At 37.0% G+C, this 22824-nt stretch overlaps 1 non-coding gene across 1 annotated transcript; it reads right to left on the reverse strand.

Annotated features, from left to right (window-relative positions):
- Positions 1 to 18810: 18810 nt before the first annotated feature.
- Positions 18811 to 18912, reverse strand: LOC150010379 (U6 spliceosomal RNA). The gene has a single exon (XR_016511467.1). It is a non-coding gene; the product is annotated as a U6 spliceosomal RNA (small nuclear RNA).
- Positions 18913 to 22824: the final 3912 nt, after the last annotated feature.

The following is a 22824-nucleotide window of genomic DNA, read 5'->3' on the forward strand; positions in this document are numbered from 1 at the left end:
GGCCTGTGGAAAGTGCAGTCACACATTTTAAAATGTCAGGAGGGACACCTGGGGAGCGTTCCTAGCTCCTCACCAGAGCAGCTCACTGTCCCAACTCCAGGGAAAATCAAGCCTCATTGCTTTTGACTGTGCAAACCAGTGCGGGTTGAGACGGAGGCAGAAACTGCCAGTCTCTCAGCAGAGTCCAGTTGTTTAAAGGGCCCCCACAGACCTAGAATGTCTGAAGACCCACTCACTCTGGGGATGACAGCTAGGGCAGCAGCTAGAGGGGCACAAGTCCAGTGCGGAAGGGGGAGAAGTGCCTGGAAAAGGGGCAACTGCTGGGCAAGCAGCATTGTTCCTCCTCAGACCCCTCCCCCGCATATAATGCCACAACATGGTGAAACAGGTCGCCTGTTACTGAAGAATCCCTATGGCCCCACCCCTTACAATGTAACAAGAGTGACATCTCTGCCTGGGACATGGAAGCAAACAAACACAGGAGACTTCTGGCCAAGATGGAGGCCTAGACTGACAAGCTCCATCTCCCTCCACAACTAAGACTGAATACAACTACCACAAACCAGCAATAAACAGAAGTTTCAGAAAATAAATAGAAGTCCAACATATGAAGTTATAAAGAAGTGGTGCTCATCCAGACAGGTAGGAGGGGCGAAGCTGGGGAGGAGACATCAACCTGAGCTGTCTGTGGCAGCAGCAGCAATGGCAGCAGGACAGAGATAAGCACAGACACCTGTATTTAGGGGGAGGCAAGAAGCGCCTGGGGAGCACCCCCGGCTGCAGACCAGACCCATCAGCTTGTGATTCCAAAATCTGAGAAGGCAGACCTCCATTGCCTTGGACTGTGAGGCCCAGGGGGGCTGGGGATAGAGGAGGAGGCTCCCAGTCTCTCAGTGGAGAGTGATCGACAGGAATCCATCTTGGACCCTCACCCCCATAGAAAATGCCACAGCGTGGTGAGACGGGTCACCTGGTTGTGATGAGTGCATGAGGCTCTGCCCTCTATAGCATAGGAGGTGTAACAGTCCTGCCCAGGAAGCAAAGGTAAACACAAAACTGTCAGGATGGCACAGATCATGATAGAGATCCCAGTGACGCAGTTGACCAGACAGCAAATTTCTAATCTAACGAAGCAACAGATAGAAAATCTTTCTGAGGCACAGTTCAGATCTTTGGTGATAAGAGCACTTACAGACCTAATGGCAGATCTTAAACAAGACAGGGAAGGAATAAATGCTAGTCCTGTTGAAATGAACAAAAACACATATGAAACTAGTGGTTAGAGAAAGAAAACCAGGGATCAAATCAACAAATCGGAACATAGGAAAGAAACAAACAGTCAACCAGTACAGAAACAGGGAACAGGAAGTGAGGAAAATGAAGAGAGGCTCAGAAACATATCGGACAGCTATAAGCAGGCCAAGATCCAAATCATAGGGTTGCCAGAAAGTGAAGAAGAAGAACTAGTAATGGAAAAATTGTGTGAAAAAATAATGAAGCAGAACTTCCCTAACTCGAGAAAGGAAATAGACTTATAGGTCCAGGAAGCACAGAGAGTTCCGAAGCAACTGGACCCAGGGAGAACCACACCAAGACACGTTTTAATCAAAATGTCAAAAGTTAAGGATAAAAAGAGAATCTTAAAAGCAGCAAGAGAGAAGAAGAGAATTACATGCAAAGGGGTTCCAATAAGACTGTCAGCTGATTTCTCAAAAGAAACTCTGAAGGCAAGAAGGGACTGGCAAGAAATATTCAAAGTCATGAAAAGCAAAAACCTACAACCACGATTACTCTATCCAGCAAAGCTGTGATAATAGAAGGGCAGAGAAAATGCCTCCGGGACAAAGTAAAACTGAAGGAGTTCATCAGATCCAAACCACTGTTATATGAAATGTTAAAGGGACTTGTTTAAGAGAAGGAGGATCAAAACTATGAACATTCAAATGAAAACTGTATCACAATAACCAACAACAGAATCGAGGGAATTGAAACAAAGGCAAACTAAGTAGGCAACGAGAGTGGGAAGATAATTATAGGTTTCGGGGAAATTATGCAGGGAGGTCAGAAGGGAGGAGGAACAGGGGAAAGAGAGGGAGATGGTACAGGAATTAAGCATAGTAGGAGGGAGTGGAGTAGATATGAAGATGTTCAGAAGAACTATATGCACAACCAATGGGCATGAACTAAGGGTGGGGGACAACTGGAGGGAGGGATGCCACTGGGTGGAGGGGAACAAAGGAAAAAGAAATTGGGACAACTGTAACAGCATAATATAACATCTTTTTAAAAAATGAAATAAAATACCTATTATAGCTCAGCAATTTAAGTTTTCATATGCAACCTTGAATCATTTTGCCAGAAATGGTTCAACATATAAATAGTTAGGAATAAAGATGTGAGAGAGAGAAATGTCTAACTCAGCTTCTATGGTATGCAACATTGTAAGAGAGCCTAGGAAAACTCACACAAAATAGTAGTATTTTAATAATAAAGATACAGTAATATTTATTATTACTATGCAAAACATTGATGCTGGTGAATTTCTCAGGCCAATAAATATGGTGGATCTGGAAAGCACCACAACACCCAGCCTCAGACTGGGCCATGGGAACTGCCACTTGTACATCCCTGTTCTACTACTTATCACAGGATGTCATCTCTGGGTATCTCCAGGCTCACTTAACAAAACCCTAAGACCCTTTAGTCTTGAGACTATGGTTGCTTCATCTTTGAATTTTTGACAACCCAGTGTGCCAAGTTTTATAATGTTGCTTAGGAAAGGGTTCTTGAATGAGTGCATAAATGAAACTGGGGTTATGATTTTGCTTTTCAGAGGGTTATAGTTTGCTCACACTGTGCTTAGGAAAAATAGATGTAGAAAGGAAAAAGTTGGGGGTGGTGGAGAAAATCATTGCCATTCTTAGTGTGGACTTTTATTATGAATTGTTACAGCACAGGTTGCATGTTCAAAACCTTGAATTAACTGACACTCACTGTATGCCACCTGATGGTAGTGACAAATGATCCCACTCCAGAGCAGGAGCCAATATCTGCATATCAAGAAGCTGCAGAGATGATAATGAAAAGGTGCATGGCAAGTGATAAATGGCCAGATTCTCAGGCTAGTGAGCCCCTGTACTAGGGATACATAGTTTAATTGTTCTTGAGTTGAATTCATACCACAGATACTATAAACAACTTAGTTTAATCACCCAGAAACATGGACTGTCATAGATTTAAATTCATAGCAAGTTAAGTTTTTATATGAAAGCTGTTGAGATGCTTGTTTCACATAGACAGAAGAGTGAACAGGAAAAATACTGATGTCATCCCCATGATTTAGACTGGTCTATCTATTTGCTCTGCACAGTGGGCAATTTATTAACAAGCGATGTTGTTTATCAGACTGGGCATTCAAATGAACCTATTTTCCATTTAATCTGTTTCTTTGAAAAGGTCAGCATTTCTACAGAAAAATATTTCTATTTCTTATATGATTTTTGAATAACTTTCTTTAATTTTTTTATTTCTATGTCTCTTCTGTAGGTTTTTCCCATCTACTTTTTATATACCAATTTAATTTCAACACCCCTAAAACACATGGCATTGAAAATTCAGGGTTCAGGAGTGAACTTTTTTTTCTTTTTTCTTCTTCTTCCTTTTCTTACTTTGCTTTCTCTTTCTTTCCTTTCTTTTTCTTTTTTTAATGTATTTTTTTAAATATTATTTTTCCACTCTGTTTTAGGATGTATTGACTTTCTTCAAAGAGGCACATGCTCTTGTATTTCATGTGAACCTCACTTTAGTACCAAGTCTTCTTTCCATTTAATTCCTATGAATTTATTGTTCCCTAGTTCTATAATGTATGCATTTTTTATTGATGCTTTCAGATAGACAGGAAAACATGTTATGTTTCAAAACTACTTGGCTTCAAATTAATATTTTAGCTCTAGCTGAAGAATCCCCTAGAGGACCGTATTTCAGAAAATAGTGCTGCTAAACTCCTCTTTGTAACTTTTGTTGGGTTGGTTGCTACCATCCCTTTGTTCTGGAATGGGCTTAGGGAATTTGTTCCCTTCCAGTAGGCCTTGAATAGCAAATGCTTACCCCTCAGCACAAAAGCAGATCTAGCTTCTGAAATGCTCCTATCTCACATCTAATCAATGGATGCTGCCTTAGGAGACAGATGGCAGCTTATAGTTGCAAAGTTAGTAAAACAGCACCTGAGTCAGGGGGTAGAAAATTGAATTACCAGATTGTTACAAGACAAAGTGAACCTTCTAACTTTAACAGACAAAGAGGAATTAGTAAATTTGGGTGCTTTCATTCCTCAATAAGTCCCATTTCTTTATATGACCAGTTTTCTAAAGACTGCCCTATCCTTTAAGCAAACTCATGATAGAAAGTACAGCTTATCTTCCTAGAAGACTTTTAAGATGTCTTTATTTTATTTTATTTTCTTGCATCCAATTCCCCAGGATATAGTGGTCTAATTATTAAATTGATGGACTTTATAATTATTAGACAGCATTATCCAAAGATGATAACAATAGATACTATTTAATAGGAGTGGCCAGAGTAAAGATCTTATCAATAATTTTGTTCTGTAGGGAAGTACAGTGCTTTGGCCCTGGGCACATGCCAAAGTTAGTGGCCAGAGGGGAAGAAGGGAGGGAAATTTTAATAGCTGGAGCTAATAGGCAGCTCTCTTCTCACCACTATGCTTTCTGCTCAATGAATTCATTATGTCTGTCTCCAAATCCTGGCCTCACTTATAACTTCCCACAAAAACTCTCACCTTCTTTTCACCTAGCTTTCCAGCCACAGGTCACAGCCACGACACCTTCAGGATAGTGCTTCTTTATTTCTCCAAATTCCTAGGTTTGCTTATTACTTAGAAGAAGCTGGGCAGCTCTTGTTAGAATATTATAATGATCCCTGAGGTTTTTGAAAGTGGAATATGTATCAAGTACTGATTCCTTGGTGGTAGACACTCCTAATTTTAAAAATAGGATGACTATGTAGGGTGGACACTGTCTGTTATGTATTTATTCTATACACAAAGAGCTAAGCCCACCAATGTGTTCAGGGATTTTAGCTTTATAGCCTTTATATTCCTAATGTGGGTCATGGGGTGGGAGGATAAGTGTCTAAGATATTGTGCTAGTAACTCATACATTTTGGTTTCAAAATGATTTGGCAATGGAATTTATCTTGAGAGATCAGTTTGTGCTGGTTTCAAAGGAAGATGCTGAAAAAGGAAGCAGTTATAGATGGTTAGTTGCATTTAGCATCCCATGGTGGTGCTGGTTGTGAAGCCCTCCTAGTGCTTCAACAAATATTGATTAAATGCCGACCACATGCCAGGCACTGTTCTAAGCAGTGAGGGTCAAACTGCACAGAAGAAAGGCTTTGCCCCTGGAGCTCATGTTTCAATGGTATGTGGCTGTCACAGGGGCACTCACACTGATTGAATAGTTTGCAGCCATACTCAGACCTTTCATTCTTCAGGTGTTTCCCATTCCCCCTAATGGATGACCTGCTAGACATGCTGGCTTTTCTCCCCACATGTGGTGTTGGTGCTGTGAAACACATTTATGAGTCATGAGTAACTTTTCACATTCCTATGTACCAGACCTCCTCAAGCTCTAAGTCCACATTTGGCCACATTAGCATGAATAGATGTATTGTGATGTTTAATGAACCAGGGCACCTCTTCATACTCTGGGCAGTGGTTTACATGTATGTTTCTTTAGAACAAACTACTTCCCTGGAGGATAATTTCAGGAGCAATGGGCCCTCCTGATTTCATGCTGGTCCCTGTACTTCTCAGGCTCTCTGTGGTCTGGCATGCTGGGAAGGTGGGGCAGTGGATCTTTCTCCAACTCTGTTTATAAACCTGGCCATTGACTATTTCATTTTCTAACTCCACTCTTCACTTCATCAGCACTGGAGACCCACAGAGCAAGGCAGATATTGTGAGGAAAGAGTAAGTAGCAAACCTCTCCCTGTCCCTCATTCCTCCTCTCCCCCCCAAAAGTTTCTTCCTTTCTCCTTCAGCTGCAAAAGACATCAGAGGAAGCCAATGGCTAACTAGTGATCTTGTGATCCATTTAGGAAAAGGGTATACTGATTACACTACAAGTAAAATAATCATTACACCAGCAAGAACATAAGTTCCAAATGTCTGTGAAAGATTTATTTTTAAAAAAGTAGTAGATTAGATTCAGTGTTATCCTTATAATAACAAGATTCTCTCTCCCTTGAATTTAAATTTGCTTTGTTGAGTTGAGATATAAGTTTAATTTACCAGAATTGCAATAACGTAAGCTGTGTTCATGGGAGTATGTTACATATGAAAATGTTGGTTTTATACAGCTTTTCAAATTTTTGTCATGAAATTTCATAGGATATATATACTTTTATGTCTTTTTATCTTTTCTGTACATTTGAAAACATGAAATGAAAAACATTCTTGCCTGGGTATACTATTTTTACCCAGAGTTCTAAAAATAGTGATTCCTCTGTAAATGCATATATGACGTGATTTGTCCAGAAAGTATACATCCATGTAATAAGAAAAATAGAGACATTTATTATTTTTTAAAAATATTTTATTTGTTAGTTTTTAGAGAGAGGAGAAGGGTGTGAGAAAGAGATGGCGAGAAACATCAATGTGTGGTTGTCTCTCACATGCCCCCAACTGGGGACCTGGCCTGCAACCTAGGCATGTGCCCTGCCTGGCGATCGAACCGGCAACCCTTTGGTTCACAGGCTGGCACTCAGTTCACTGCGCCACACCAGCCAGGGTGAGACATTTATTCAAGAAGATACAAGATACATTGTATGTAGGACAGTGGTGCCTCAATCCCCTTCAAAGTACGCACGTTGCAACCTTGCACACTTCTTCCAGTCGCCATCAGCTGCTCCATTGTATTTTCCTGAATTTCATCAAAGGTTTGAAATCTCTTCCCTTTCAAAGGTTATTTTAGTTTTGGAAAATGCCAGAAGTCCGAGGGCATCAAATCTGGACTGTAGGGTGGCTGAGTCAACTGGGTGACTTGATGTTTCACCAAAAAACTCTGTATGAGCAGGCACATTGTCGTGATGAAGCTGCCCATTACCAGTTGCAGTCTTCTAAAACATCAAATAGTTTCTGCGGAGCAATGTTCAAGCTTAATGCGATAGTTGATGCAGATTCGTTGCTCTACTTACTCAGTCATATTGAATTCAATGGCCACACAGTATGCATGCTCATGAAACATTGTCTACTGCCCCTACTGACTAGTACAGTAAAGTTGTCATTGTTCACGCATGTGCATTCCAGTCCACTCTTCTTGGCTGTCAGGTCACATTGATGTTGCCCAAACCATTCTTGTTATTTTAACTGTAGGACTTTTTCTGGAAAGATCTCATATATATGTGTGTGTGTGTGTGTGTGTGTGTGTGTGTGTATATATATATATATATATATATATATATATATGTTTCTGTATACACATATATAGCATATATATATGTGCATATATAGATACACATATAATATACATATTTTCAAAATGGAAAGTTCATTTATTAATTCAAAAAGAACTAATGGCTTAAATAACACTGCTCTACTTGCTGTTTGCCTCCAAGTATTGTTAAAACAACAAGAATCACCCAATTCCCTTTGGCCCTGTTTTCTCTGAAGGTTCTATTTATGCCATTTTAATTTTAACTGTATTTTGACATTTTCAAATAAGTGTGTGACATCTGTTGAATAAATAATCACTCTAAAAGGATTTGCTTGTTTTTACTGTGGTTTTAACCAACTTGGCTGCAAATTCACCTTTTCTCACTTCTGTCAGCCAGGATACCTGCATTCTGGCTGCAGCATCATCCTCAGGTAGGTCTTTAGAGTTTCCCTTTGCCTCCACAAAGTCCTAAGTCCCTGACATTTTAACACTCATTATATTCTTACTATTATTGCATTTCTATTGCATTCATGATTTTCTTCTCAAATCAGTACTGAACTTTTTTAGGAGATTAGTATTTGGATGTGGCATGGTTTCACTGCTCTGATGAATGGCTAACACTGTCACATTGAAGCCAACATGTTACAATTACTTTGCCTAATCATTATTTTGCTGTTATATTAAACTTCAGCAGCAATAGTTTTTAGATTCTGTTTTTCTATTACATTCCAATGGTAAATCATGCTTTGGTGATCTTATAAGTAATATCTTCTTTAGTCTGAGAACTGTTTAATTTCTTTGAAGCATTATATATTTCTGTGGGCATTGTGAATTACATGACTAGGTTTTTCTTTTTTCTTTTTTCCTTCTCATGGACTGTTGAAATGTTAGAGCCTTATAGGGTGATGCAAAAGTAGGTTTATAGTTATTTATATGGAAAATAATACAATAATTAACAAATGATAATACAAGAGTAAACTCTATGTTTCACACACTCACAACTGTAAACCTCCTTTTCTCCCACCCTGTATCTGGCCCATGCTCCAGCAACATGTAGATCAATATGACATGTATTTTCTGGTCCTGCATTAATGTATATATCTGTTGAAGCTTATGAATATTTAGAAATTCCCTTACATTTCTGTTGGAATAAAAATAAATATATCTTGATGCATTTCTACTTTAGCTTCTTTTTTTAAATATGCTTTATTGTTTATGCTATTACAGTTCCCCCAATTTCTTTTCCCTTTGTCCCCCCCCCCTTTGTCCATGTCCATTGGTTGTGCATATAGTTCTTCTCAACGTCTTCCTATCTACTCCACTTGCTCCTACTATGCTTAATTCCTGTACCATTTCCCTCCCTTTCCCCTCTTCACCCTCCCCACTGACCTCCCCCCAAAATGTTTCCCATACCTATAATTTTTTTCCCACTCTCATTGCCTACTTAGTTTGCCTTTGTTTCAATTCCCTAGCTTCTGTTGTTGGTTGTTGTGATACAGTTTTCATTTTAATGTTCATAGTTTTGATCCTCCTTCTCTAAACAAGTCCCTTTAACATCTCATATAACAGTGGTTTGGATCTGATGAACTCCTTCAGTTTTACTTTGTCCTGGAAGCGCTTTCTCTGCCCTTCTATTCTGAATGAGAACTTTGCTGGATAGAGTAATCGTGGTTGTAGGTTTTTGCTTTTCATTACTTTGAATATTTCTTGCCAATTCCTTCTTGCCTGCAGAGTTTCTTTTGAGAAAGCTGACAGTCTTATTGGGGCCCCTTTGTATGTAATTCTCTTCTTCTCTCTTGCTGCTTTTAAGATTCTCTCTTTATCTTTAATTTTTAACATTTTGATTATATTGTGTCTTGGAGTGGTTCTCCCTGGGTCCAGTTGCTTCGGAACTCTCTGTGCTTCCTGGACCTACAAGTCTATTTCCTTTCTCGAGTTAGGGAAGTTCTGCTTCATTATTTTTTCACATAATTTTTCCATTACTAGTTCTTCTTCTTCACCTTTTGGAAGCCCTATGATTTGGATGCTGGCCTGCTTATAGCTGTCTGATAAGTTTCTGAGCCTCTTCTCATATTCTTTACTTCTCGTTTCCTCTTTCTGCACTGGTTGATTGTTTGTCCCTTCCCTATGTTCCGATTTGTTGATTTGATCCCTGGTTTTCTTGCCTTCACCACTAGTTTCGTATGTGTTTTTGTTCATTTCAACAGGACTAGCATTTATTCCTTCCCTGTCTTATTTAAGATCTGCTGTTAGATCTGTAAGCATTTTTATAAGCAAAGCTCTGAACTGAGCCTCTGAAAAGTTTCCTATCTACTGCTTCTTCTGGTCAGCTGCGTCACTGGGATCTCTGTCATGATCTGTGCCATACTGACCATTTCTTGTTTACCTTTGCTTCCTGGGCAGGACATGCACTCATCACAGTCGGGTGACCTGTCTCACCACGTTATGGCGTTTTCTGTGCGGGTGAGGGTCCAAGATGGTTTCCTGCCGTTCACTCTCCGCTGTGACACCGGGAGCCTCCTCCTCTGTCCCCAGCCCCTCCAGGCCTCACAGTCCAAGGCAGTGGAGGTCTGCCTTCCCCGGCTTTGGAATCGCAAGCTGACAGGTCTGGTCTGCAGCCGGAAGTGCTCCCCAGGTGCTTCTCGACTCCCCCTAAATATGGGTGTCTGTGCTTGCTGCTGTCCTTCCTCTGTCACTGCTGCTGCCACAGAAAGCACAGCTTGAACTCTTCTCCCCGGCTTCACCCCTCCTACCTGTCTGGATGAGCATTACTTCTTTATAACTTCATATGTTGGACTTCTATTTATTTTCTGGAACTTCTGGTTATTGCTGGTTTTGCGGCAGTTGTATTTCTTCTTACTTGTGGAGGGAAATGGAGCATGTCAGTCTAGGCCTCCATCTTGGCTGGAAATCTCCTCTGTTTGTTTGCTTCCATGTCCCAGGCAGAGATGTCACTCTTGTTACATTGTAAGGGGTGGGGCCATAGGGATTCTTCAGTAACAGGAGACCTGTTTCACCATGTTGTGGCATTATATGCGGGGGAGGGGTCTGAGGAGGAACAATGCTGCTTGCCCAGCAGTTGCCCCTTTTCCAGGCACTTCTCCCACTTCCACACTGGACTGGCGCCCCTCTAGCTGCTGCCCTGGCCATCATTCCCAGAGTGCGTGGGTCTGTGGATGTTCTAGGTTAGTAGGGGCCCTTTAAACAAGGGAACTCTGCTGAGAGACTGGCAGTTTCTGCCTCCATCCCAACCCTCACTGGTTTGCACAGTCAAAAGCAAGGAGGCTTGATTTTCTCTGGTGCTGTGACCGTAAGCTGCGAAGTCCAGTGAGGGGCTGGGAATGCTCCCCAGGTGTCCCTCCTGACTTTTTAAAATGTGTAACTGCACTTTCTGCCAGCCTGCTGCTGTTACCACTGCTGCCACCACCACACTGGGTCCTCTCTGACCCAGCTTCACCCCTCCTACCTGTCTGGATGAGTATTTCTTCTTTATATCTTTGTTTGCTGGACTTCCACGTAGTTTGATTTTCTGAAACTTCTGGTTGTTTCTAGTTTTGAGGTAGTTGTATTCCTTCTTAGCTGTGGAGGGAGATGCAGCATGTCTGTCTACACCTCCATCTTGACTAGATACTTTAGCTTCTTAATGTGCATAATTGCATGGACTTCTCCTGGAAGGACACGGAAAAGTTAGAGAAACCTCCTCTATTTCTGGAATTTCTCTAGATCTTCTACAAACTCAGTTTTATGAAGCAGAGTTTAGCAAATTGGTTTTTGCTCTTTCTCTTTTGACTTTCTTTTTCTTAGCTCTCTAGCGATGGGCTAGTTTGAGCTTTTTACCCTCATTTTGGCCTTTGACATCCTCCCTGCATACATTATGCTTCACTTCTCACAAACAATGAGAATTATCCCACCTTCACCCTCTCCCTGAGCTCCAAAAAGAGAAATGGCATCAAGACCCCAGATAAGTCTTTAATTTCCCCTTCGATGAGAACTGTTCTTTGACTATTTCATCCCCCCAACTACATTCAGTTTATATTTCAATCCCTCTTCAAAATAGTTTATTTAACTAAAAATAAAATTAACCTTGAACTGATAAATGGAAAATACTGTGTTTATCATTTTGCAGGCAACTTCTAGAGTGACTAAAATATTTTGTATCTTCATAATGACATATTTTATAACTAATAAACAACAATAATATTGCTCTATTTATGGGGTATATCTATATTTGTAGATTTGAGTATTATGCATGCATGCATATGCAATATCCATATTGTGCCACAAGACTTCTTCAGTCATTCTCCAGGAAACACTTTCTCTGGTTTATCATTCATAAAGACGGTGGAAAAATTTTTACAAGATAAAAAAATCCACTTTTATTTATTTACTTTTCAATTAGTTTAAATGGCCTTTGCAGAAAGGTTGTTGGGAATTTGGCACAAACCATGCTACTGTTTCCATGAACATGAGGTATCTTTCCCCACATGACTCTGGTTTTGTTCTGCTTGTCACCAGGAGTTACTGTGTTATTCTTTGCTCTGTACACATGAGCACATCTCTTGACTAGATAGAATTCAGTTTCATCTTGAGTATAAACACCTTCAATTTGAAGAACTGTGTGTTCTAAAGACTCTGCTTATAGCCAGCAAGAAATGGCTTTGGACCACAGCCTTCAACCTATTTGTTGTTATAGAATCCTGTTTTGAGCAGGCCTCCACAGGCTCCCAGGTGGCAGAAAGAGGAAGGCTGAAAATGTATAATATGCATCAATATGCCTGCTCTATCGTAGGTTCCTGCTTCATCATATCGTTTTACTTCAAACTGAAGTCTAAACTTTCCTTGGGTTCTTCTGTGGTTTTCCCTATCTACTTACATTCTTTTGTTTTACATTCCTAGAATATCTGAATTGGTTATGCATAGTATCTGATGTTTCATGAACTTGAGGAATATAAATATTTGAGGAGAGTAGCTATAGACCAATCAATAGCAGTTGTGATTGTTTTTGTTCCTTGCTGGCTTTTTTTACAGTTCCTGAACATGGTAAGTTTATAGCCATGGGTTTTAGTTTTTAATAAACAAAGATAAAGATATAACTTCAAGAAGTCTTAAAGTAAAATTTAGATGATAAAATTTAATGTTATTCATTGACTAATGTAAAGAAATTGTTGCCATATTCAACCTGTTATGATTAATGTTAAATTTATTCTTTTTAAATATGCAATACCTTTGTCAAGTTTGTTTAACTAAGAATATGACTAATCCTTCCCAAACTTAATGAGAGTTGAACTAATACAATATTGGCTATCAATAGTTGAATTCTTAATAACAATTGACATGACTAGTTTCATTTAAAATGTCTTATGACTCTTTGAAAAAAAAAACCACAAAGTATATAATTGTTTGACTACTATGCTGTACACCTGAAACTAAAATGAAATAATATTAAATTTAAAATGTAATTGAAAAATAAAAATGTAAACAGATAAATAAATAAATAAATAAATAAATAAATAAACTAAATAAAATGCAAAGATCAATGATTGTACTGTAGTGAATTCGTTGGTTGCCAGCTATACGTTTTATTCGAGAGTAACAGGTATATTTTATTGGAATGGCCAAGGAGCTTAGTGTCAAAATCTTTAACTGATGACCTTGATGAAGTTTGTTTTTGTCCTCAAGGGTACATTTTAAATAGATGAGAGCCTCTGGGATCCAGGGTAAAGTAGAGAATTGAGTCATAAACAAATTTTTACTAATAGAATCTTAAAGAATTTTACTGTCATTCTGTCTTCCATATTCTGGAAACTGGGCCATTGACAACCCCAACCGAGTCCCCATATGGACACTCCAGAAATACCTCATAAGAGAAATTAAAAAAAACCATTCTTTCTCTGAAACCTTTCAGCACTCTCCAATTATCATCATACATAGTTATTTTATTCTGGAGGATTTAGTGTGCTCTTTAACCTCTGTCCTGAATTTGGAGAAGTCTGTTTTCATATTTCTATTACTGTATCTATATTTTCTCAGCATCCTCTACCAGTTGGTAGAATATCTTGGTATTTATTATTCTTTCCCAGGTTATTTTTTAATTCAACAAATAGTTATTGTATTTCCTATATGACAGGTGCAGTGCAAAGCTATGGGAACCCAACAGTGAACAAAATCAGAAAAAAAAAAAAAAGAAACTGTCTTTAGGGAGCTTCTACAATTAACTCAAGTAATTACATAAATAAATGTAAAATTATCACCAGAGTAAGTGCTATGAAGTGATCCTGGTGTAATGAATGCATAATAATGATGGCTTTCATCTAATGGTAGAAGTGAGGCTAGGCTTTCTTGGGGAAATAATCATTTACCTGGTTTCTAAATGAAGAAGCATGAGTGACTTGTTGAAAGGTGGGAGGAAGGGCATTTCAGGTGGAGGAAATAACATGTTAGTAGGTCTTGTGTTTAGGAGGAACTTGTGTTATTAGGAAGTAATTCTGACTGGAGATGAAAGAGGAAGAGGAAAGGGAAGGCTGTATAAGTAGTGGTGAACATATGCAGTGCCTAATATTTTGTGTTGTCCATTTTAGAGTTTATTTTTAAAAGCAATGAGAAACTGTCTAAGTTCAGTAAGCAGGATGAGAGTGGGTGAATTGATGTAACCTGTATTGTGTTGGAAGAGATCATTCTATCTGCCATGTGGATTAGAGGGCTTTCTCAGTGGAGACAGATGGACCGGGTTTGGGGAAATGCAGTGGTCTCTATGAGACAGATTCATAGCTAGGGGAATGGTGATGAAGGAAAACAGGTGATGTGAACTGTTATTAGTGAGGATAAAATTCAATAAGACATGAAGCGTGGGGGTTGAGGAAGCTGATGATCAGGACAGAAAATAAATGTTCAGTACTGGCTGGAATATGAATATCAAGCTGTGGAGATAAGGATAAGATTTGTAACACAATAGGAGTTTTTCACAAGTCTCTCTGCTTAGAGAAGAAAATGCAGAGTAACTTTCCTTATTCTGACTTAAGTCAGCTATAAGAAAGTTACTAAACATTTCTGAGCTTTCAGTTTGCTGATTTATTAATAAAATAATGCATGTGAAAACTCTTTGTAATATATACAATACATGTGTATTGTACATACAGGCATATGCATTGTATTGGATTATATAAATGCATGTTATGTTATAACATATATGCTACTTATTAAAATATATTAAACACATTGCATTTATTTATTATATGTATTATTTCCTTTTTTTAAAGGAGATCATAGTCTGATTAAGTGTTGAGTCAATACACTGTTGACCCTTCAACAAATCAGGATTAGGGTGCCTGAACCACCCCTGGGACAGTTAAAAACCCTTAACTTTTAACTCCCCCAAAACTTAACTACAGTTATCTCTTGGTTCCAGGACCTCTGCAGGTAGAAAATTCTGCAGTTACTTAAGTCTCACATATAAAATTGTGTAGAGCAATGCATATAGCTGGCTCTCTGCATCTATGGATTCCTAATTGGTGATAAAAAGTAGTTTGGAGGGGCTGACTGGATTTTTTAAAATCTATGTATATATGGTTCACACAGTTCAAACCCATGCTGTTTAAACATGAATTTTACATACCAATAATGTTTTTAACTAAGTAATCACCTGCCAGATCTATTTCTTAACTATGTAAAAGCAATGAGATAGTGGTTTGATGTTTATTGTTTAAAGCCCAATGATTCATAATCATGTTAATATATGGCTTTTTAACTACTGAAAATGAGTTCATTTTTATATGTAACATGTTTAATATTTGTAATTTTGCTGAGTTCCTTCTTGAATTTTCATATATATATTTGTGTGTGTGTGTGTAAATTGTTTTTCTATTACTGTTGTCCCATTTTCCCCCCATTGCCCCCCCTACCCTGCCCAACCCTTCTCCCACATTCAGTCTCCTCCCTGTTGTCCATGTCCATGGGTCATTCATACTAGTCCCTTGACTAGACACTCCGCCTTCTTTTACCCCCGCCCACCCGATCAGTGTCAGTCTGTTCCTTGTTTACATGCCTCTGATTCTATTACGCTTGTTTGTTTGTGCTGTTCATTACTTTCCTGTATTAGCTGAGATCATATGGTATTTGTCTTTCATTGCCTGGTTTATTTCACTAAGCACAATACTCTCCAATTCCATCCATGTTGTCATAAATGGTAGGAGGTTCTTCTTTCTGCTGCATAGCATTCCATTGTGTAAATGTACCACAGTTTTTTGATCCACTGGTCTCATCTACTATTGGGCACTTAGGCTGTTTCCAGCATTCAGCTATTGTAAATAACGCTGATATGAACATAGGGGTTTGGTGTTTCAGGATTCTTTGGGTATAATCCTAGCAATGAAATTGCTGGAACAAAGGCACTTACATTTTTTTTTTTTTGAGGAAATTCCATACTCTTATTCTATAGTGACTGCACCAGTTTGCATTTCCACCAACAGTGCGCTACGGTTCCCTTTTTCCCACATCCTCCCAAGCACTTGTTTGTTGATTTGTTTATAATGGCCATTCTCACTGGTGTGAGGTGGTATCTCATTGTGGTTTTAATTCGCATCTCTGATGCATAGTGATGTCAAGTAATCTTTCATATGCCTATTGGCCCTATGTATGTCCTCCTTGGAAAAGTGTTTGTTCATGTTCTTTGCCCATTTTTTAACTGGGTTATCTGTTTTCTTGACATTGAGATGCATAAATTCTTTATATATTTTAGAGATCAAACCCTTTTCTGAGGTATCATTGGCAAATATGTTTTCCCATGCAGTTGGTTCTTTTTCATCTTGCTGATGCTTTCTTTTGCTGAGCAGAAACTCTTCAGTTTGATATAGTCCCATTTGTTTATAATTTCCTTTATTTCCCTTGCCCTAGGAGATATATCAGCGAAAATATTGCTACGTGGGATATCTGAAATTTTCTTGCCTATGTTTTCCTCTAGGACTTTTATGGTGTCATGGCTTACATTTAAGTCTTTGATCCATCTTGAGTTTATTCTGGTGTATCATGTAAGTTGAAGGTCTAGTTTCATTTTGTGTGTGTGTGTGTCCCTGTCCAGTTCTCCCATGACCATTTGTTGAAGATACTATTTTTACTCCATTTTATGCTCCTTCCCCTTTGTCATATATTAGTTTACCATAGATACCTGGGTTTGTTTCTGGGCTCTCTATTCTGTTCCACTGATCTATATGTCTGTTCTTATGCCAGTACCAGACTGTTTTGATTATAGTGGCCTTGTAGTATAGTTTGATATAAGCTATTGTGATTCTTCATACTTTATTTCTCTTTCTCAAGATTGTTGAGGCTATTTGGGGTCTTTTTGGGTTCCATATAAATATTTGAAGTATTTTTTCTAGGTCGTTGAAATATGCCATTGGTATTTTAATAAGGATTGCATTGAATCTAAAAATTGCTTTAGGTAGTATGGACATTTTAATGATGTTGACTCTTCCCATCCATGAACATGGTATATGCTTCCATTTATTTGTATCTTTCTTAATTTCTTTCTTCAATCTTATGTAGTTTTTTCAGTACAGGTCTTTTACCTCCTTGGTTAAGTTTATTCCTAAGTACTTTATTTTTATTGTTGCTATAGTAAATGGGATTTTTTTCTGGTTTCTATCACTGATATTTTATTGCTGGTGTACAGAAATGCCTTTGATTTCTGAATATTGACTTTGTACACTGCTATTTTGCCAAAATCACTTATTAGGTCGAGTAGTTTTTTCATGGACTGTAGGATTTTCTATGTACAGTATCATGTCATCTGCAAATAATGACAGTTTTACTTCCTCCTTTCCAATCTGGATGCCTTTTATTTCTTTATCTTGTCTGATTGCTGTGGCTAGAACTTCAAAAACTATGTTGAAAAGAAGTGGAGAGAATGGACACCCTTGTCTTGTTCCTGATCTTAGGGGGAAAGCTTTCAGTTTTTGTCCATTGAGTATGATGTTGGTTGTAGATTTCTCATATATGGCCTTTATTATGTTGAGGTATGCTCCCTCTATTCCCACTTTACTGAGTGCTTTCATCATAAATGGATGTTGTAGTGTATCAAATGTTTTTTCAACATCTATTGATATGATCATGTGATTTTTGCCTTTCATTTAGTTTATGTGGTGTATTATGTTTATTGATTTGCGAATATTAAGCCATCCTTGCATCCCTGGGATGAATCCCACTTGATCGTGGTGTATGATCTTTTAAATATATTGCTGGCTCCAGTTTGCCAATATTTTGTTTAGGATTTTTGTATCTATGTTCACCAGCAAGCCTGGCCTGCAGTTTTCTTTCTTTTTTGTGTCTCGACCTGGTTTTGTTAATTAGGATAATACTAGCCTCAAATAAATAGTTTGGGAGTCTTCCTTATTCTTGGATTTTCTGGAATAGTTTGAGAAGGAAAAGAGTTATTTCTTCCCTAAATGTTTAATAAAATTTGCCTGTGCAGTCATCTAGTCTGGGGCTTTTGTATGCCAGGAGCATTTTGCTTACTGTTTCAATTTCACTAGTTGTGATCCATCTATTCAGACTTTCTGCTTCTTTTCAATTCAGTTTTGGAAGATTATATGTTTCCAGAAATGTGTCTATTTCACTCAGGCTGTCAAATTTTTTGTCATATAAGTTGTTTGTAGTAATTTCATAATGATCCTTTTTATTTCTGCAGTTTTGGTTGTGATTTCTCCTCTTTCGTTTCTAATTTTGTTCATTTGGGTCCTCTCTTTTTTTTTTTTTTTTTTTGGTGAGTCTGGTTAAAGGCTTATCAATTTTGTTTATCCTTTGAAAGAAGTATCTCTTGGTTTTATTGTTTTGGTTTTTTTTTAATTGTTTGTTTTGTCTCTATGTCATTTAATTCTGCTCTGATCCTGATTATTCCTTTCTTCTACCCACTTTGGACCTTGTTTGTTGTTGTTCATCTAGTTCTTGTAGATGTAGGGTTAAATTGTTTATTTGAGGTTCTTCTATCCTTTTTAGATAGGTCTGTATTGCTATGAACTTTCCTCTCAGGATTGCCTTCACTGTGTCCCATAGGTTTTGGGCTGTTGTGTGTTCATTATTATTTGTTTCCAGAAACTTTTTGATTTCTTCCTTGATGTCATTGTTAACCGATTCATTATTTAAGAGCTTGTTATTCAGTCTCCATGAATTTGACTGTTTTTGAGTTTTTTCCTTGAGGTTGACTTCTAGTTTCATGCCATTGTGATCTGAGAAGATGTTTGATATAATTTAAATATTCTTGAATTTGTTGAGGCTTGTCTTGTGTCCTACCATGTGGTCTGTCTTTGAAAATGTTCCATGTGCACTTGAAAATAATGTATATTTTGTTTCTTTGGAGTGAAAATTTTAAAATATGAAATGCTTCATGAATTTGTGTGTCTTCCTTGCAAAGGGGCCATGCTGATCTTCTCTGTATCATTCCATTTTAGTATATGTGCTGCCAAAGCAAGCAGTCTTCTTTAATTTTCACCTTTGTGTGACCTTGGCAACATTTTTAGAATGAGGGAAAGTTTCATTAAGAAGAAATATAAAGAGGAAATCTCAAGTTTTTAAAAAAGAATTTTCTTTTGACATTCATTATTAGTTTAGGCAAAAAGAAAATAAATTTTGCCAACCATAATCAATGATTAGTGCCCTTCCAACTCCACTGCTAAAATTCCCTTTCTCTCTCTCTCTCTCTCTTTCTGCCTCTCTTTCTACCAAAATCATAGAGTAATTCTATGCTGTAGGCACAATGTCTTCTGTATGTATGGTAGCAAAGCTAATTCTAAGAATATTGTGAAGAATATATATATATGTATATATATACATACATATATACATATATATATGTATATATGCAAGTCTTATATATTCTAGTTTTAAGATACTATAAGAAGGAGATCCAGAAAGAGAGACAAATGTGGATGATGGGCAAGGCCCTAGATAAGAAAGGACTGGCATGGACTTCTCAAGGATATTGCACAACAGAGTTTCCAGAATAACCTGAGCACAATCACTTCAAATAAATTGGCAAAAAACTCAGACCTCTGCAGTCAAGATTTAAGTGGAGACTGAGTCAATGAGGGCTGAAAGGCTGACATTTCCCAAGACCATAATAATTTAAGTAATTGTTACTATTTCTCCAATGCTATTTTAAGCTGTTCACATGTGTTTAGTAACTTAATCTTTATTTATACCTTATATAATTACTTATATAATCTCCTGTTTAAAAATAAAGAAATTGAATGCAGAAATGTTAAGTAACTTCCTAGATACCACACAGTTAATGAATAAAGAGCCAGAGAATGATGTAGGTAGTTTAGTCTGCAGACTCTGTTGTACCCACTATCCATGAAATGCCACCCACAGGCTATAGCAAGGAAGCCAACATAATTTAGCATGGCCAAGTGAATCAGGTCTCCAAGTATGACCCTTCCTCTGTTTTTTTATTTATTTTTTGTAAACAATGCTCTATTTTACCACAGTCATGCTCATTATTTTATGTTCTGTCAGTGGATACAATGGTGTTATAACATCAGAATTTAGGAAGTGTGACAGAGACCATATGACCTATAAGACTTCAAATGTTCACTATCTGGCCCTTGGCATAAATAGTTTGATGGCTGCTGTAGAGGACCAAAGATATCTAAAACTGTAACCATAAGGCATTTAAGGAGTAACTTGAATCCGAGGAAATCTCCTGATTATCCAAAGATGCAAAAACTACCCAAGTCTTTAATGTGTATCTAGATGACTTTTTATCTGTAAAAGCAGAAGGGAAGGTTTAACTGAAGAGCAAACCTAAGCTATTGTAAAAGACTATTTAAATAATTGACTTGGCCTAAATTGTACCTTATAAACCAGATTAAACATATAGTTATATACAAATAAAGAAATGTAACCATATTATTAGTTTGATAATTAATGTATATTAGAAGTTATTGTTTAGATTTTGTGCCAATAAACCAATCTGTATTTCAGATATTGAGTATTTGTGGGTGAAATAGATTTGACTTAAAATACTACAACAAAACAAACAAACAAATAAAATGAAAATGTGTGGAGTTGGTATAAGAAGGTAGCCAAATTAATGATACTGTTGAAGCTAATTTATTTGTTAGGGTTCCTCATACCATTTCTTTTAACTTTTATATGCTTGAAATTATCCTGTATTTTTTTAAGTTTAAAAACATACTGTATGAATTATTAGACAGTTCTCATACTTCTCATGAAGTGAACACAGAAAAACTCAGCATTTTTATCATATGCTTGTTAAAACATTCATCCCTTATTTTCTTTGTCAATCAGAAATAAATTGATAAATTGGTATAAATTAAGAAAGAAGGATGAGACACTGTTTGGTCAGTTACAGATTATCTGACAACATTTTTTGTCCTATTTGCCACTGATGCCAGGGTAAACTAGAGTATGAGAGATGGCAGACAGCACAGGTGAGTTTCTATCCACAGAGAATCACGAAGAAATGGTTCCCCCTGGTTTCTCTTATTTCCCCAGTTGGTACATTATGAAATGCTTCGGCTTCACCTCAGCTCATCTGGAAAGAAGGCAGAAGCACACTGACTTAAGAAAACACCTTTGAAGAATAAACATAGAATACCTCTTGCAGCAATTAATTTGAATATTATATTTCATCATCATATAAATGGGTGGGTAAAAGTAGGTTTCCAGTTGTTCATATGAAAAATAATACAATAATTAATAAATAATACAAGAATAAACTGTTTCATGTACTCACTATAAAACTACTTTTGCCCACCCCTGTATTTTGTTGGCTTTCAACAATGATATCTAACACCTGTTTAAAATAGGGTTTCAATATGTCAAGCAAACTGACAATTCTAAAAAAGTCACAGAACAAGATTTTTACGTGATCCTCCATCAATCTCTGGCATTGTCACTTTCATTTTGATTTTCAATGTGATCCAAATGTTATTATTTACTGTACTTGTAATTTTTAATTTAAGATTTTTTATATTTTAAAATACAAATATATTGTTTTCTATTGGAAGGAAGTAAGATTTTCTATTTGAATAATTATTGAGTGCTCTGTACCCGGCATTATTGGCATGCCATGCTCTTACCAACTTTACATTCTATAGTTTTAAAATCAAATTGTTGTATTCAATTCAGCTACATCCTAAAGTAAAAATTGTTTATTTATTCTAACCCTTTCTGAAAGAAGCAAATTAGAATGTCTCCCTATAGTTATGTTTATCACAGTCTCCTTGGATTTTTATTTTTAAAATCCATGTGTAGTTTCTATTTATTGCTAATATTATTTTGACAAATGTTTGCCTTTTCTTTTTTATAGCAAACCACTTTATCCTAACAAGTAGTTTTCAGCTAAAATCTCACTTTTTCTAACATTGATATTGCCAATTTTGTTATTATTATACATTTTTGTTTTGCTTTGGCCTACTACCCTGTTGTCTAGCCTTCTTTTATTTGTGGCTATTGATGATCACTTTGTTTTCAGGATTTTTTTTTTTTTTGAGGGGTTGGAGGTGGTCAGTTTAAAAAGTATATGGCTTTAGTCTCTTTTATGATCCCATCTAATACTCTTTTAATGTGACTATTGACTCTACACACATTAAGGGTGATAATACATGTCATTTTATTCTTTCCATCTTATTTTATGTTTATTATTTACTTTTTACTTTATCGTTCTTTTTCTGTACTTTTCCTTATTTTAAAATTTGTTTAAATTAAAAAATATCTTAACTTGATTATTTGGGAGTTCTGTTTTGTAATTCCATTAAAGGTTACCCTATGCAAAAGAAAAAGTCAATGTAGTACTTTAAATAATAATTTTATTGTAATATACATTTGTTTTACTAGCATCACTTACAGAAGAAAGAGACAATTTTACCAAGAGTCATATGTGGCTAGTGGCTACCATATTAGATACTGCACCGTTAGAGAACATTTCCATCACTGCAGAAAATTCAACTGAATTGGTTTATATACTGTGTGTATACTTTCTATACTACCTATATACAATTTGGGTTATATATAATAAGATTGGTGAGGTCATTGTTAGAAGGTTAAATATTAAAGATAGATATGTTCTATTTCCTAATAAAAACATAGAAAGAGAAATACAGTTTCACTCCACAAACCAGGTAAAATAACATTAGTGTCTTAACTGGGGTGTTATTTAACATTAAATCATTTTAGTTAAGTCAGGATGTCCCAGGAGAGCTTCTTGCAAATAAACTAGCCAGGATTCAATTTTATGATAACAAGATCTCAAATAAGTTTAAATCTGCCAAGAAAGAATCTTTGTCCTGAAGTGCCTAATGTATACAGACAATGTCCTAAAGGTATCTGACTTGTAAATAGTCTGAAGCTTTACCGT

Source organism: Furipterus horrens, unplaced genomic scaffold, assembly GCF_987537825.1.
Source record: "Furipterus horrens unplaced genomic scaffold, mFurHor1.1.pri manual_scaffold_5, whole genome shotgun sequence".
Taxonomy (NCBI): Eukaryota; Metazoa; Chordata; class Mammalia; order Chiroptera; family Furipteridae; genus Furipterus; species Furipterus horrens.